The sequence below is a fragment of the Chiloscyllium punctatum genome, chromosome 40 (genome assembly GCF_047496795.1).
Source record: "Chiloscyllium punctatum isolate Juve2018m chromosome 40, sChiPun1.3, whole genome shotgun sequence".
NCBI lineage: Eukaryota > Metazoa > Chordata > Chondrichthyes > Orectolobiformes > Hemiscylliidae > Chiloscyllium > Chiloscyllium punctatum.
Window position 1 is genome coordinate 10,549,220 of NC_092778.1, and position 16,102 is coordinate 10,565,321.

The 16,102-nt window shown below is 41.1% G+C and overlaps 1 long non-coding RNA gene across 2 annotated transcripts in view; it reads left to right on the plus strand.

Annotated features, from left to right (window-relative positions):
* The window catches only part of LOC140464345 (uncharacterized), a 163,794-nt gene that overhangs the window by 34,804 nt on the left and 112,888 nt on the right, over positions 1–16,102 (plus strand). The window contains exon 2 of one of the 2 annotated variants that reach the window (XR_011954908.1): positions 2,765–2,840. The exons of the other annotated variant lie outside the window; for it this stretch is intronic. This is a non-coding gene — a long non-coding RNA (uncharacterized lncRNA). The remainder of the gene's footprint in view (positions 1–2,764; positions 2,841–16,102) is intronic. 2 annotated transcript variants of the gene reach the window in all.

Below are 16,102 nucleotides of genomic sequence, written 5' to 3' on the forward strand. Positions count from 1 at the left end.
TCAGGATATTATTGATGGTGTTGTATGTTTCTCCTAATTTGTTCTGATTTGTGATGACAAAGGTGTCATCTACGAGACCATTATTTTGTCTTCTTTTATTTTGGTATCTTTGGTGTTCAGGAATTTGTGGGTGGAGTGAATGGAGTGGTGTGAATCTTCAATTAGGTGTTTTAATTTTTGATGGAGTTCTTTGGTTAGTCTGTATGTTGGTGTACCAGGTAGGGAGACTATGGGTCTGAGGGGGATACTAATTATTTTTAGTAATACATAGGAGCATGGTAGATCCATCTGGTTTCATGTTGTGGAAGTATGCCCTGTTTAATTCACCTGATTTATGTTGATCTATGGTGACTTAACCTGAAGGTCAGCACACCTCAGGTGAGGGGAGAGGTTGAGAAGGAGAGTCCATCAGCCTGTGCAGGAATGCACCCACACTGTTTGTATTACTCTGCATCACAAACCAGCTTTCCAATCAATTGAGCTAACTACCCCTGGGGACACAGATAGAGAAAGATTCTAGTTGAGAGGAAAGTTCAACCTTAGGGACTATAAATATAAGGCAGTCATTTAAAGATCTGAAAACTAATTAAGAAGAGCTTGCTTTATCCATCGAGGGTTTGGAGAGACTGAGGATGTAGACACAAACAGCTGGGGTGAATTGTGTAGATACATTTAAGGGGAAGTACAGGAGTGAAAAAAGAGGAATAAAAGGACTTGGTGAGATCAGTTGGGGTGGGAGGAGACTAAAGTAAAACATAAAAATCAGCATTTCTGTGCTGTAGATTGTGTGCAATCCAATGATTTGTTTTAAGGTTCAACTAATAGTTCAGGAAATTGGCTGATCCTCAAATTCTGAAAAAAAACCCTGAGATTTCCTATAGTTTGCTTTATAGGTGTCAGCAATGGCTTTGTTGAGGAGCCTCTAAGTAAAGACATTTTAGGTTCAAACCCTCTTCCGCAGATTGAGCACAGAATTGAGACCCTTCAATGCAGTAATGAGGAGCTGTGCTGTTGGAGGTGTTGGCCTTCAGGCAACTTTTAAATTAAGGTGCTGTCTACCTTTTCAGGTGTATAAGAAAGAGTGCCCTCTAAATGTAAAACCAAAGGTTATATTGCCATTGGCCTATTGAAATCAAGGCAATTCTCCACCATGCATTTAGCATAAAAATGTTAATAAACATTACCAATATGATACTCCAGTCTTTTGTTCTAAATATGTAATAGTTTCAAGAGAAGAAGAAGAATGATAATTGAAGAAGAGGTCAGGACATTTCATTAAGATTGATCTCTACACACTCTCCCACCAATATATGCAAAAGTGAAGACATTGCCTTTTTGCTACACATTGTCAACTCTCCATGATGTCCTGGGATCTCCAGTCATTAAAGATTAATCTGGAGGATGCTGCTTCCAGCAAAGGCAGGAAAATACATTGTGATATGTTTAAAAATTATACCTGTTCATTTTCTATGAAGGTTTTCATTTGTTAATTTGATAAATATTGAAATGGTAAGAAACTGCAGAGGGCTGTAAGAGGTGAAAAATCATAGATTGAATTCCCTCTTGCAAGGGTAAGACCATACTTGGCAAAATATTCACACAAATTAACTTCCTCTAGACAGTGCAATACAAATATGTCACACCATGCTACCACTGAGACAAGGGGAACCTCACACAGAGCAGCTCCTTAACACAAAGACCATACACACCACTCTGTTTTGATCGCTGAGGCCCTTAAAATGTAGAGTTCACATATTGGGCTGTTCTTTATTCACACATCTTATGAACCAAGCCTTTCAGTTTTATGTGGAGATCATACATAAGCAGTACTTTAGACTTTGAGTCACACACAGGGTTGTTATGTGGACCAGAAATGAACAGAATTTGTCAAAAATGCTGTTTAACTCCAACTTTGGTAAAAATCAATAATATCAAAATCAAATCAATGTAATTCCATTTGCTTGACAGTAGAAAAATTAAAGATGGTGGTCAATGGATAAGCTGTCATCTGAAGAGCAGTTATTACTGCAGTGTTTAGTTACTCTTTCATAAGCTTTTCATTGCTTACACTAGCTGTAGCAAGAATGGAAATGTACTTGCATATTATCAAATCTCCTAATGGCATCAACCAGATGACAAATGAAAAAGGGAAACTGGTTATCAGAGCTCTGCAAGTGTTCATTGACCAGGGCACACCATTGAGCATTTAACATGAAATAATGTGTGAATGCTGTGACCATGTGACTGTAATCAATAGCTATCCAATTGACAAAGATAGATAATAATAAGGCCTGAGCGTGACTATTGATCGTTCACTGAGTATATCCAAATCAATGAAGGCTTTTATTAACAAACCTCAATGTTCTAATGAAAGCCATTGGTGCAAATAGCAGAATTCCTGTCCTGCTAGAGCTCAGCCCACTTTTTTCCAACATCTTTTCTGGTTGGTAAGTCCTACAGCGGGTGAACAACCAGCACAAATGGGGCATATTTCATATAAATATTAATTAGAGGGGGAAGGCTTTTTTGTTTTGCTATGTTCCTATGTCCATATCATTTTTCACAGTTCTGGTATGTGTGACATGAAGTGTTAACTACATCAACCTAACACATGTGTTCAAGGTTGCTATGCAGCAATAAATATAACCAAGTTTGCAGAAAGGGCATATGGAATTTAAAGATGAGCACTCTTCAAATTTCATGTATTTCTTTCTTCATTGATTTTATTTCTAGTTGACATTCTCCCTCTCCTGCTATTGTTTAGAAAGGAATCCTCTTTCCTGGTGACCCTGTAACCCAGGTGGATTGAGGAGAGGCAGGACTGGTGCATGAGATCTAAAGTAAGTGACAGTTTTGGTTTAATTTCCACGAACTCTGTAAGATACCTGCCCAGTTCATGTGGACAACAAGATGGGAATTTGGGTGGCAGTAAGCTGCAGCAGAAGATCAGTGGAGTAAATGGTGGGCTAAATGACCTCTTTCTCTGCTGTAAGATTCAATTATTGTATGTCAGTACGTTTCCTAATGTTAACTGTGCTCTGAAGTACAACAAGAATACTGGTGAAGGCATGATGGGTCAAATAGCCTCTTCCTGCATCATGACAATTTTGTGAAGAATAAAATTAACAAATTCCAATCAAAATACAAATGGAAGACATTATAGATGGATAAATTAACATCTGTAATACTGTTAAAGAGGGTGTTTCAAATTTGAACTTGCCCCAGCGAAAAAATCTTGATTTTATGCTTGTTAGAATACTGTGCTCATTGGAGAGGAACTTGCAATTTTCCTTTTCCTATGTACCTAATCCCTATCCTTTTTTAATGGTACAAGTCCCAGATGGAAAATGCTATCAAAATGCTTTGGTGAGTGTAAAAAGAATTATGTCTTTAAAGTATAACCATTGAATAATTATGTCACAGTGATGCCAAATAAAGTGAAACTAGAATTAGGTCAATTGGGTTCCAGATAAGTTGGCCTCTCATTCTATGCCTGTAGTTATATTAAATGAGGTCTGATTCTGCTCCCTCATGAGTGTGTAGACCTCATATAGCTGCAGCAGTGGTGAAGGAAATGAATGTTAAAGGTGGTGTAAGGGGTGCCAATTAAGTGGACTGTTTCATCCTGGATGGTGTTAAGCTTCTTGAATGTCGCTAGGGATGCACTAATCCAGGCAGTTGGAGAGTATTTCATCATACTGACTTGTGTTTTGGAGATGGTGGACAGACATTGGAAGTCAGAAGGTGGGCTATGTTTACGGAATATCTAGCTTCAGATCTGTTTTTGTATCCACTGTAATTGTGTGGGTGTTTCAGTTCAATTTCTGATCACTGGTAACACCCAGAATGTTCATTTATGATTTTGGATATAGTCATTTCCTGGCAAGTATGCTCTTAAAATGTAACTTGTTGCTCACCAACTGCCAAGAATGAATGTTGTCTAGGTCTTTGTGTGTATGGATTCTGTGTGTATATCTTTCCCCTCTCACCCTAACCTATGCAATTATCAGCACAATATTCCTGGATTTATTAAGGACCAGAAACTCTGACTATGTAATTATGGCATTTGATTTGTGTGCAGAGACCTGGAGTGGAGTGAATTAGAACCTCGTGACACGGATGCTATATTTGAGCCAGGACTACCACTGCAAATGAGCATAGTGTAATTACTTCTGTGGACAATATTGTGGGGGATGGAGTTTGGCTGGGTGCATTGTAATTGGCAGGGGAGAGTGAGGGGTGGGAGAATAATAGGGTGGTTATGGTAGGGGATTTTAACATAGATTGGGACTGCCATAGTGTTAAGGGTTTAGATGGAGAGGAATTTGTTAAGAGTAGACAAGAAAATTTTGAGTCGGTATGTTGATGTACCCACTAGAGAAGGTGCAAAACCTGACCTACTCTTGGGAAATAAGGCAGGGCAGGTGACTGAGGTGTCAGTGGGGGAGCACTTTGGGGCCAGTGACAATAATTCTATTAGTTTTAAAATAGTGATGGAAAAGGATAGACCAGATCTGACAGTTGAAGTTCTAAATTGGAAGAAGGCTAATTTTGACGGTATTAGGCGAGAACTTTCAGAAGCTGATTGGGTGCAGATGTTTGCTGGTAAAGAGAGGACTGGAAAATGGGAAGCCTTCAGAAATGAGATAATGAGAGTCTAGAGGCAGTATGTTCCTGTTAGGGTGAAAGGCAAGGCTAGTAGGTGTAGGGAATGCTGGATGCAATTGAGGGTTCAAATAAAAGAAGGAAGCATATGTCAGGTATAGACAGGAGAGTCATAGTCAGAGAGTCATAGAGGTGTACAGCATGGAAGCAGACCCTTCGATCCAACCCGTCCATGCTAACCAGATATCCCAACCCAATCTAGTCCCACCTGCCAGCACCCGGCCCATTTTCCTACAAACCCTTCCTATTCATATACCCATCCAAATGCCTTTTAAATGTTGCAATTATACCAGCCTCCACCACTTCCTCTTGCAGCTCATTCCATACACTTACCACCTTCTGTGTGAAAAAGTTGCCCCTTAGGTCTCTTTTATATCTTTCCCCTCTCACCCTAACCTATGCCGTATAGTTCTGGACTCCCCCACCCCAGGGAAAAGACTTTTTCTATTTATCCTATCCATGCCCCTCATGATTTTGTAACCTCTATAAGGTCACCCTTCAACCTCCGACGCTTCAGGGAAAACAGCCCCAGTCTGTTCAGCTTCTCCCTATAGCTCAAATCCTCCAACCCTGGCAACATCCTTGTAAATCTCTTTTGAACCATTTCAAGTTTCACAGCATCTTTCTGATTAGAAGAAGACCAGAATTGCATGCAGATTGAGTGAATCATTAGATAATAAATGCAGTAGTCAGATACTTAAGAGGGAAATCAGGACGCCAAAAAGGGGACATGAGAGAGCTTTGGCAAATAGGGTTAAGGAGAATCCAAAGAGTTTTTATAAATACATTAAGGTCAAAAAGGTAACTAGGAAGTGAATAGGCCCCCTCAAAGATCAGCAAGGCAGCCTTTGTGTGGAGCCGCAGAAGATAGTGGAGATACTAAACGAGTATTTTACATCAGTGTTTACTGTGGAAAAGGACATGGAAGATATAGAATGTGGGGAAATAGATGGTGGCACCTTGAAAAATGTCCATATTACAGAGGAGGAAGTGCTGGATGTTTTGAAAGGCATAAAGGTGGATAAATCCCCAGGACCTGATCAGGTGTATCCTAGAACTCTGTGGGAAGCTAGGGAAGTGATTGCTGGGCTTCTTACTGAAATATCTGTATCATCGATAGTCACAGGTGAGGTGCCAGATGACTGCAGGTTGGCGCCAGATGACTGCAGGTTGGCTAGTCGGTACCATTATTTAAGAAAGGTGGTAAGGACAAGCCAGGGAACTGTAGACCGGTGAGCCTGATGTCGGTGTGGGCAAGTTGTTGGAGGGAATCCTGAGGGACAGGATGTACATGTATTTGGAAAAGCAAAGACTGATTAGGCATAGTCAACATGGCTTTGCGTGTGGGAAATCATGTCTCACAAACTTGATGGAGTTCTTTTGAAAAGGTAACAGAGGTTTGGTGAGAGCAGAGCAGTGGATGTGATCCATATGGACTTCAGTAAGGCATTCGACAAGGTTTTCCATGGGAGACTGGTTAGCAAGGTTAGATCTCATGGAATACAGGGAGAACTAGCCTGCTGGCTCAAAGGTAGAAGACAGAGGGTGGTGGTGGAGGGTTGTTTTTCACACTGGAGGCCTGTGACCAATAGAGTGCCACAAGGATCGGTGCTGGGTCCTCTACTTTTTGTCATTTACATAAATGATTTGGATATGAACATAGGAGGTATAGTTAGAAAGTTTGCAGGTGACACCAAAGTTGGAGGTGTAGTGGACAGCAAAGAAGGTTACCTCAGATTTCAGTGGGATCTTGATCAGATGGGCCAGTGGGCTGAGGAGTGGCAGATGGAGTTTAATTTAAATAAATGCAAGGTGCTGCATTTTTGGGAAAGCAAATCTTAGCAGGACTTGTGCCATTAATGGCAAGGTCCTATGGAGAGTTGCTGAACGAAAAGACCTTGGAGTGCAGGTTCATAGTTCCTTGAAAGTAGAGTTGCAGGTAGATAGGATAGTGAAGAAAGCATTTGGTATGCTTTCCTTTATTGGTCAGAGCATTGAGTATAAGAGTTGGGAGGTCATGTTGTGGCTGTACAGGACATTGTTTAGGCTGCTTTTGGAATATTGCAATTCTGGTCTCCTTCCTATTGGAAGGATGTAGCGAAACTTGAAAGGGTTTAGAAAAGATTTACAAGGATGTTGCCAGGGTTGGACGATTTGAGCTACAAGGAGAGGCTGAACAGACTGGGGCTGTTTTCCCTGGAGCATCAGAGGCTGAAGGGTGACCTCATAGAGGTTTATAAAATCATAAGGGGCATGGATAGGATCAATAGACAAGGTCTTTTTCCTGGGGTGGGGGAGTCCAGAACTAGAGGGCATAGGTATAGGGTGAGAGGGCAAAGATATAAAAGGGATCTAAGGGGCAACATTTTCATGGAGGGTGATGTGTGTATGGAATGAGCTGCCAGAGGAAGTAGTGGAGGCTGGTACAATTGCAACATTTAAAAAGCATCTGGATTGTACATGATTAGGAAGGGTTTAGAGGGATATGGACCAAGTGCTGGCAAATGGAACTAGATTAGTTTGGGATATCTGGTTTGCATGGACGAGTTGGACTGAAGGGTCTGTTTCCGTGCTGTATACCTCTCTGTCCTCTGCTTTATCAGAATGTTATTTTAACGGTGGGAAAAAAGTAGGAATCGTGAGGAGTTTGAGGGTCCGTATATCAAATTTGATTTGGTGGGGGTGATGAGGGGAACTACTGCATGAAAAGTTATCAAAAATACTGTCAGAATGTTGGCCTTTGATTTAGAAAAAAATGGGTCTGGGTTCCATTCCAGTGACTTGAGCACATAACCTAGGCTGATGCTATGTTACTGAAGCAGTGTGGTATTGTTGGTGGTGCTATCTTTTGGATGAGATATTAGACTATCGGCTCCCTCAAATCAAAGATCCTTTGGTACTATTTCAAAGGAGACCTTGGGTGCCTAGGCCAATACTTAATCCCTTATTTATTTAATTGTTGCTTTAGGAGATTGATGTGAGCAAATGCCATCATTCTGACATTGAATAAATGAACAAATTTATACATTGCCACTTACAGAACCATCTTCGGTATGAAGGTACCTAGGCACATTTACTTTTCTTTAAAAGTGCTTAATTTGTCATAAAGCAGTTCGTATGTCCAGAGGAAATCCACTGTACTACACGTTGCAAAGTTTTTTTTCAGAGAGATTGGAAGCTCAAAAAGGGAGGAGATTATATATCACATGGTCAGATCTTATTTGGAGTACTGTTCGGTTTTGAGCACCATTGCACAGTAAAAATACATTGGCCTCGAAATAGGCACAGCCACAGATTCGCCAGAACAATTTCAAGACCTAAATGGTTCAATTTTTTTTTTATTCATTCATGGATTGTGAGCATCTTAGTTGGCCAATGTTTTATGTTCTATCTCCAATTGTCCTGGAGAAGGTGATGGTGAGCTGCCTTCTTGATCTACTGCAGACCTTGGGGTATAAAGACATCCACAGAGCTTTAGATAGGTAGTTCCAAGATATTGGTCCTGTAACAAATGAACACACAGCGATAATGTTTCAAGGCAGGACGGTGTATGGCTTGGAGGAAACTTGCAGTTGGTGGTGATCCCACGCATTTTCTGCCTTTGTCTTTGAGTGGCAGAGTGGGTTTGAAGGTCATATTAGGGAAAGCTTGTTGAGACACTGCATTGCATCTTGTCGATAGTGCACACTGCCACTGTGTGTAGATGTTGGATGTAATGCCAATCAAGATAGCTGCTTTCCCCTGGAAGATAGCTGCTTGGGTGTGGTCAGAGCTGCACTCATCTGGACAAGTGCAGTATCTTCCACCACACTCCTGATCTGTGTTTTGTAGATAGTGGACAGCCTTTGGGCAGTCAGGAGCTAAGTTAGTCCTGCAGAATTCCTCTGAGTTGATCAACCAAGACTTCATCTACCCCTTCAGATGGACATAAAACATATGTAGAAAATGAAGGATTCTAATCATTCAATGCAATTTGGTGTACTCTTGCTGAAGCAATGCTATGCGCAAGGATTGACAAAGTCAAAAAGGTGACAAGGGTGGAGATTTTAAATTTTATAGGCTGATTCAGAAATGCAGCACTGATTACAGCACTTGCTGAAACAAGCAGAACTAAGAAGTGCTCTGTTTGACTTTTTAAAAATTATTGTGCTGACACATGCCCATGGGCTGCTTATACAGCAACAAGTTGGTGTTAGTGTGGTTCAGTGGATACCACAAACAGACAAGGTTCAAATCCTACTCTGGAAATTGTTAGTCCCATCTACCCAAATAAAATTGTCAGCAATGACCAAAAGTTAGGGCTGAATGTCGTGTTGGTAAGAAGTGATTCTGCTAATTCACTATAAGGTTATTACAGAGGATGTTTAGCTCCAACGAATGACTGATATAAGTGATGGTTTGGCTCAGTCATTGTTATGGGGTGACAATCTAAGCAACATTGTGTTGAATGATGCTGGAATCACAGTACAGCTGCCTCCACAGGAATTGCCTGGGAAGTTGAAATTTCCTTGGTGTAATTACCTAATTTCTAGATCTCGCTGAAAGATTCCCAAGTCCTGTTGGAAATTTCAGAAAGTTCCAACTTACTTTAAGCTTAATAGTTTCCCAGGAAAAATTCAAACTATTGGGTAAATAACAACATCTGAAAATGCCCTGAATCACCAACGGCCCCCTCCCCAACCGAACCCTGTCACCCCTGGAGGTGAACTCCTGCTGCAGGCCTACTATACGGAACACCCTATCCTGATCCAATCCTCCAACCTACCCTAAGCATTCATATGCTTCTGTACCCAGCCACCCTACATCGTCCACCCACCTGCCAGTCTCACCACACACTTCCATTCCCTCAAAAGTTTTCAAAGTGGTTTCAGGACCAGAATACATCAATTATTGCTGACAAAAGTATTTAAGGTTTCCACACTGATCCTGCCTTTGTGTTTCTGTGAATTTCTGGATTCACTTAGGCCATTTTGGAAGAGGCCAGGAAAGTTGTGGGGAGAAATTATCAAAAGGTAAGCTATGGTTTTTTGTTTGATTTAGAATTGGAGATTGGGTTTCTTATCCTGATCAGAAAATCTGGGCCAGCTTTGAACAGCATTTCACATGACAGTGCATGTAATGAATTGCTGCATTATGGATTCATAGCGTTGCACATTTAATCAAAAATATGAAGGTTCAGGATGGTGGCTCAGGAATTAGTTTTTTAATCAATTATTTCTGACATCAGCTGCTGTTTAATGCAGTAGTGAAAGTGTGTGGGACATAAAGATTGGAGTTAGTCCACAAAATCAGACAAGATTTTCAATAATGGTCTGAATAGTAGAAGCAAAACAAGAGCCAAAAGGAAGAAAAAAGAAATGAGAAAGGGAGACAGAAGGAAAAAATAACTTGCAGTTTTATCACTCAGCCTCAGAATGTCCCAAAGTACACTTTTGAAGTGTAGTTGCTGTTGTAATGTAGGCAACTAAATAGCATAATGGAATCTGCTAGATATTAATCACTGACTATAAAATGAATACTGAGTCATTTGCAGTTAGACGAAAGATACTGCTGATTTGCTGCATGAAAACAAGTTGCCTTTTAAGGAAATCTTAACTTGGACCAATGTCTTAGACCAGTAGAAGATGATGTAATTGAGCAGGAGTAAAATCCAGTAATGGTGTTCTCACCAGACGCTTCAGCCGGGTAAACTGGAATCTTGCCCATGACTCTGTTTTGGTAAGCAAAAATTGAGATTTTGCAAATGGATGCCGACTTTCATTTCAAGCCTGGAGATGGAGATGGAGATGGAGAGGCCCAGGAAGGGGAGGGAGGTGACAGAGATGGTCCAGGCTTCACCAACACGTTCCATCCTGACCTTAAATTTACCTGGACCATCTCTGACACCTCCATCCCCTTCCTGGACCTCTCCATCTCCATTAATGATGACTGACATTTTTTACAAACCCACTAACTCCCACAGCTACCTGGATTACACCTCTTCCCACCCTACCTCCTGCAAAAATGCCATCCCGTATTCCCAATGCCTCCGCCATATCTGCTCCGAGGAGGACCAGTTCCACCACAGAAAACAGCAGATGGCTCCTTGTTTAGAGACCGCAATTTCCCTTCCCACATGGTTAAAGATGCCCTCCAACGCATCTCGTCCACATTCCGCACCTCCACCCCTCCAACCGTAACAAGGACAGAACACCCCGGGTGCTCATCTTCCACCCTATCAACCTTCACATAAACCAAATCAACCGCCGACATTTCCGCCACCTCCAAACAGACCCTCCCACCAGGGATATATTTCCCTCCCCACCCCTTTCCGCCTTCGGCAAAGACCATTCCCTCCGAGACTACCTGGTCAGGTCCACGCCCCCCCAACAACCCACCCTCCCATCCTGGCACCTTCCCCTGCCACTGCAGGAATTGCAAAACCTGTGCCTCCTACCTCACCTCCATCCAAGGCCCTAAAGAGCCTTCCACATCCATCAAAGTTTTACCTGCACATCCACCAATATCATTTATTGTATCTGTTGCTCCCAATGCGGTCACCTCTACATTGGGGAGACTGGACGCCTCCTAGCAGAGGGCTTTAGGGAACATCTCTGGGACACCCGCACCAATCAACCACACCCCCCCGTGGCCCAAGATTTCAACTCCCCCCTCCCACTCTGCCGAGGACATGGAGGTCCTGGGCTTCCTTCACCGCCGCTCCCTCACCATCAGACGCCTGGAGGAAGAACACCTCATCTTCCGCCTTGGAAACCTTTAACCCAGGGCATCAATGTGGACTTCAACAGTTTCCTCATTTCCCCTTCCCCCACCTCACCCCAGTTCCAAACTTCCAGCTCAGCACTGTCCCCATGACTTGTCCTACCTGTCTATCTTCTTTTCCACCTATCCACTCCACCTTCCCCCCCCCCCAATCTATCACCTTCATCCCCTCCCCCACTCACCTATTGTACTCTATGCTACTTTCTCCCCACCCTCATCCTCCTCTCACTTATCTCTCCACCCTTCAAGCTCTCTGCCTTTATTCCTGATGAAGAGCTTTTGCCTGAAACGTCGATTTTACTGCTCCTCGGATGCTGCCTGAAATGCTGTGCTCTTCCAGCACCACTAATCCAGACTTGAGAGCCTTGGCCATTATTACCTCTTTGTTGCTCCATCTGTGAAGATGTGGAACTAGACTCAAAACAGGGGAACTGGATATGTGTGTGAAACTTGCCTGGCCATGGATTGTGCAGAGGGAGTGGGACTTCATGGATTGCTTTTTCAAAGAGCTGCCTCAGCCAACACGGGCCAAATGTTATCTTTCTGTGCTGTCTGATTATTTTAGTGTACACATTATGGAATGTGAGCCGGGGGAAAAAGAAATGGAGGTAGGGGGAGAAAACTAAGTAACATGGTACTGATAGTGCAAGTGGCTAACACAAATTTATTAAATGTTTCAGGAAATACAACCCAGCTTCAAACAAAGAAAAACTATTTGCAATTATAAAGCAATGCTTTCAATTTACTGAGTGCAGGGAATGGGTAACGAATTTAGCTGTGAACAACAAAGTCAAATTAAAGCAATATAAAGACTCAACAGGGAATAAAGACAATAGCTATATAATGGAAATGGTTTACTGGTTTACCTAAGGGAGAGATTTCTTTTAGGGTAGTCAGATATATCTGTGCTGCACAATATTTTAACATTGTACTTCCATTGTTTAGCCAATCGAGGGAGGTAGTGATCCATTCATGAGTCAACATGCCACCTTCTGCAGGGAGATCCTCAGGGACCCATCAAACACAAAGTGCTTGTTGTTCTGATTTATGATCGATTTGCAGATCACACACTCCATGAAAGATAACCATAAAAATTAGTATTTATGTTTTAAGTAGTGGATATCTCAGCTAGGACATTGTTTTACTGGAGGGTTCTTACAAATATTATACCCCAAGCTGTTTCAGTGAGTGACATGGCAGTCTTTGACAAGACACAAGGAAGTGCTGAAGTCAGACTGTCACTGAGCCTAGGGGAATTTTGTTCTTCCCATCTCCAGTTTCCCAATAAAGGAATATTTCTCCATCATACTGCATGACAATACATCAGCCACTGTTTGCCTTACATCAATGTGGCAGCAATCATTATCTGAGTGTGAGCACTAATTCACTTCACTTTTGTACAAGTCTGTAACTTCCATGGATTACACAGTGTCATTATTTTAATATGATAACTGCCAAGTGTACCATGCTATCATAATGCTTCCCTATGTGGGGGGAGGGGGTGTTCTTCTGGGACTTGTTCTACTCATTCCAGTACCCCTTATAGATGAGGTTGAGGATTATGGGAGTTTGTGACTTTCTTGTGCTTATTCCTTGTCATATCAAAATTCCTATATAGAAGTTATACAGCATTTTTTTCATGTAGTATGAAAATTCACTCCACAGGAATGCTATCACTTTAAAATTGACAACAAGATGTGTGTAGGAGACTTTAGACAATGGTTAGAAGTAGAAAATGAGCTATTTAAAGGTAAAGGAATAGAGAGGAGGAGGAGGAGGAGGAGGAGGAGGAGGAGGAGGAGGAGGAGGAGGTTTATAGAATTAAGTATTCTAGTTCAGGCACCACTAGAACAGTGTTGTGAAGGAAATGATGAGAGACCTGGCACTGCTGCAAATTTGAGAAGTTGCACTTCATTCAACTACAACTAGTGAACATCATTTTCATCTTCACTACTGCTTGTTGCTATGAAGATTCAGCAGGAAGGACTGGGGTGGGTGAGAGGTTGAATTAGTACCTGCCAGGGTGAAAGAAGAGGTGTTCAGAGTAACACAGCCAGAGGCATTGCTGATCTCATGAGACTCAACTATTCACTCCTACACCAGGAGCACCTTGGGGGTGATGAGAGATTTGAAGAGTCATGGTGCCAAACCCCAGGCCTCCTGTCTGTGATGGCCATTGCAGAAACTTGTTCTTCAAGGATATAGTGAAGGATAAGGTTCACAATTTGCATTAATGTGTGATTAAATGTCCCGATCCATCTAGTCTACAGATTGACATGCTATCATCATGACAGTTCAATGACTATATGCTTTTGGTATGAAGACTTGTTTGCCCTTGAAAATGACTTGGTATGATATATCAATTTTGTCTCTGTATTGGCTAAAATGAACAAATCTTCCCAGATGCTTCTTTAATACTATCAGTACATTCATGGATAATGATCTTTAAAAACTCTTAAAGTTGCTCATTTTTTATACTGGCTCGAGACAAAGTGTAGCAAACTTCTTCCTGACTATGAAGCTGAAAACAATCCTAAGGTTGATCTGCTACACTAAGACTTCATACCAAAAGCATTACATCAACATGTCTAAGTAGAACCATGTAGTCATTGACATGCTAGCATCTTGGATCAATCGGGATATTTAATCACTCATTCTAATCAAAAATAAATTATGTCTATCTATAGATCTGCATAGTTCACTGTAATCACAGAAACTGTTGCTGCTTAAGGACAAGGAATTCTCCTTTTTGTCCAATTTCTCTGGCCAGAGCTGTTTCTAATTTGTCTTCAATTAGGTTTTCAAATATCAACCACTAATTTTAGAATCTTATTACTGCAGTTAGGTGGTAGTGTGGGGGTAAGGAAAAAAAAAATAGAGTCTTTACAATCAATTGCTGTTGCCATCATGATGTGAGTTTGTCTTTAGCTTAGTGTTTTACCTGATGTGGCAATACATGTTATCCTTTGTAACATATGAAACTGGAGCTATTGTGATATTGAAGAATTCAACAGATTCATTACAGGTAATTAGTATGTACAGGCACAGTGTGTGGGCTAATATTAAATCATAAAGTATACAAAGCAACATACTTTCAGTAAATGATATTACGTAAGATGGATAAACCCTCAGGTCACATGCTATAATAATGATGACATCATGGGTATGTCACTGTATGATGATCATAACACAACATTTATCACGTTATCTGTCATGCTTATAATATGGGACTTAACTATGGCTCTTCTGCGGTTAGGAAATAGATACTGCCAGTCTTGCTTCCCTCCATGTGGAATAAACATTTACTTGAAGGCTATCATTGTATCCATATCCTCCATCCTATTAATGGAGAAGTGGTGGCATAGTGTTAATGTCAATAGCCTAGCAATGTAGAGTCCCAGATGAATAATCTGGGTGACAAGGATTCAAGATCATGGCAGATGGTGATGTTAGAGTTTTTTTAAAATCTGGAATTAAAAGCTGGTCCAATGGCAACCATGTATCATTTTTTGCTTGTGGAAAATATCTGTCTGGTTCACTAATGTCCTTCCAAAAAAACATCTGCCACCCTTCCCTGGTCTTGACTCCAGATCCACTTTAATTGTCCAAATGTCTAGCAAGCCATTCAGTTCAAGGAAATATAAAGGATAGGCAATAAATGTTAGTCCAGCCATGAACAAAGATTAAAAAGAAATCAGTCTGTCTTTTTGAAAGCCTGACCACTTGCAGCCTTTATTAATTTGTCAATAGCTGTAAATATTTATTAGTGATCCTGAGACTTTAGAGACAGGTTTCTCTACATTGCTGCTTTAGCTATTTTTCACAATTTTAAATGATAGTGCCCTTCTCAGTGTCTAACTTTTTCTATGAATAAGAACTATAACCATTAACGTTAGAGTCCGCTCAAACAGGAGTGAAATCTAGCAACAGTTTTCACAAATCAAATCAAATTTGGAATTCTTGACCTGAAAGGTCTACTGGGAATGCTTTGCAAATTGATCTTACTGAAGCATTTAAGATTGAGGTACATAGTTTTTTTTAATGTTAACATAAAACATATCATGGGAGAGGGAGAAAGAGATGGATAAATGGAGTTGAGGCACAAATCTGTCATGATCTGAGACACAAGAGGCTGAATGTCCAGCTCCTAGTTCTCTTGTTGATACTAAATTTTTCTGCATTTATAGGTCTTCAGATATTATCCGTTTCTTAATCTTAAAGAACAGTCGTTAGACTTTGTTAATAATGGACAATTATCTTGAATTGTAGCAACAAGCTGTCACAATTTCCTGGCCTAACTTCAGTGAGTAGAAGATTAGCAAAGAAATCCCTGGAGATTGTGAGTGTTCTGTGGAAATTGTACTCCAGTCACAAACTGCAGAAGCCCAGGGTTCAGCCACATGTTCAGAGTGCCATTGTCTAGTTGTCTGAAAAATTCTTCTCCCTCATCCACAAGTGATCAAAATAAATCTATGCAATGACTAGAGATGGAATATAAACTGCTTGGTTGCCTTTGCTACTGACCTTGAATTGACATTCAGGTCATTGAAGGAATTGCAATAATTTCTGTTCCAATGGATTTGCTCCTTCATTTCCTTTGTTAACATTACTGCACATCAGCACAGTGCTATCACTGTTTACAGGGCTTGATGTGATGCAGAAAATTACCACAGCA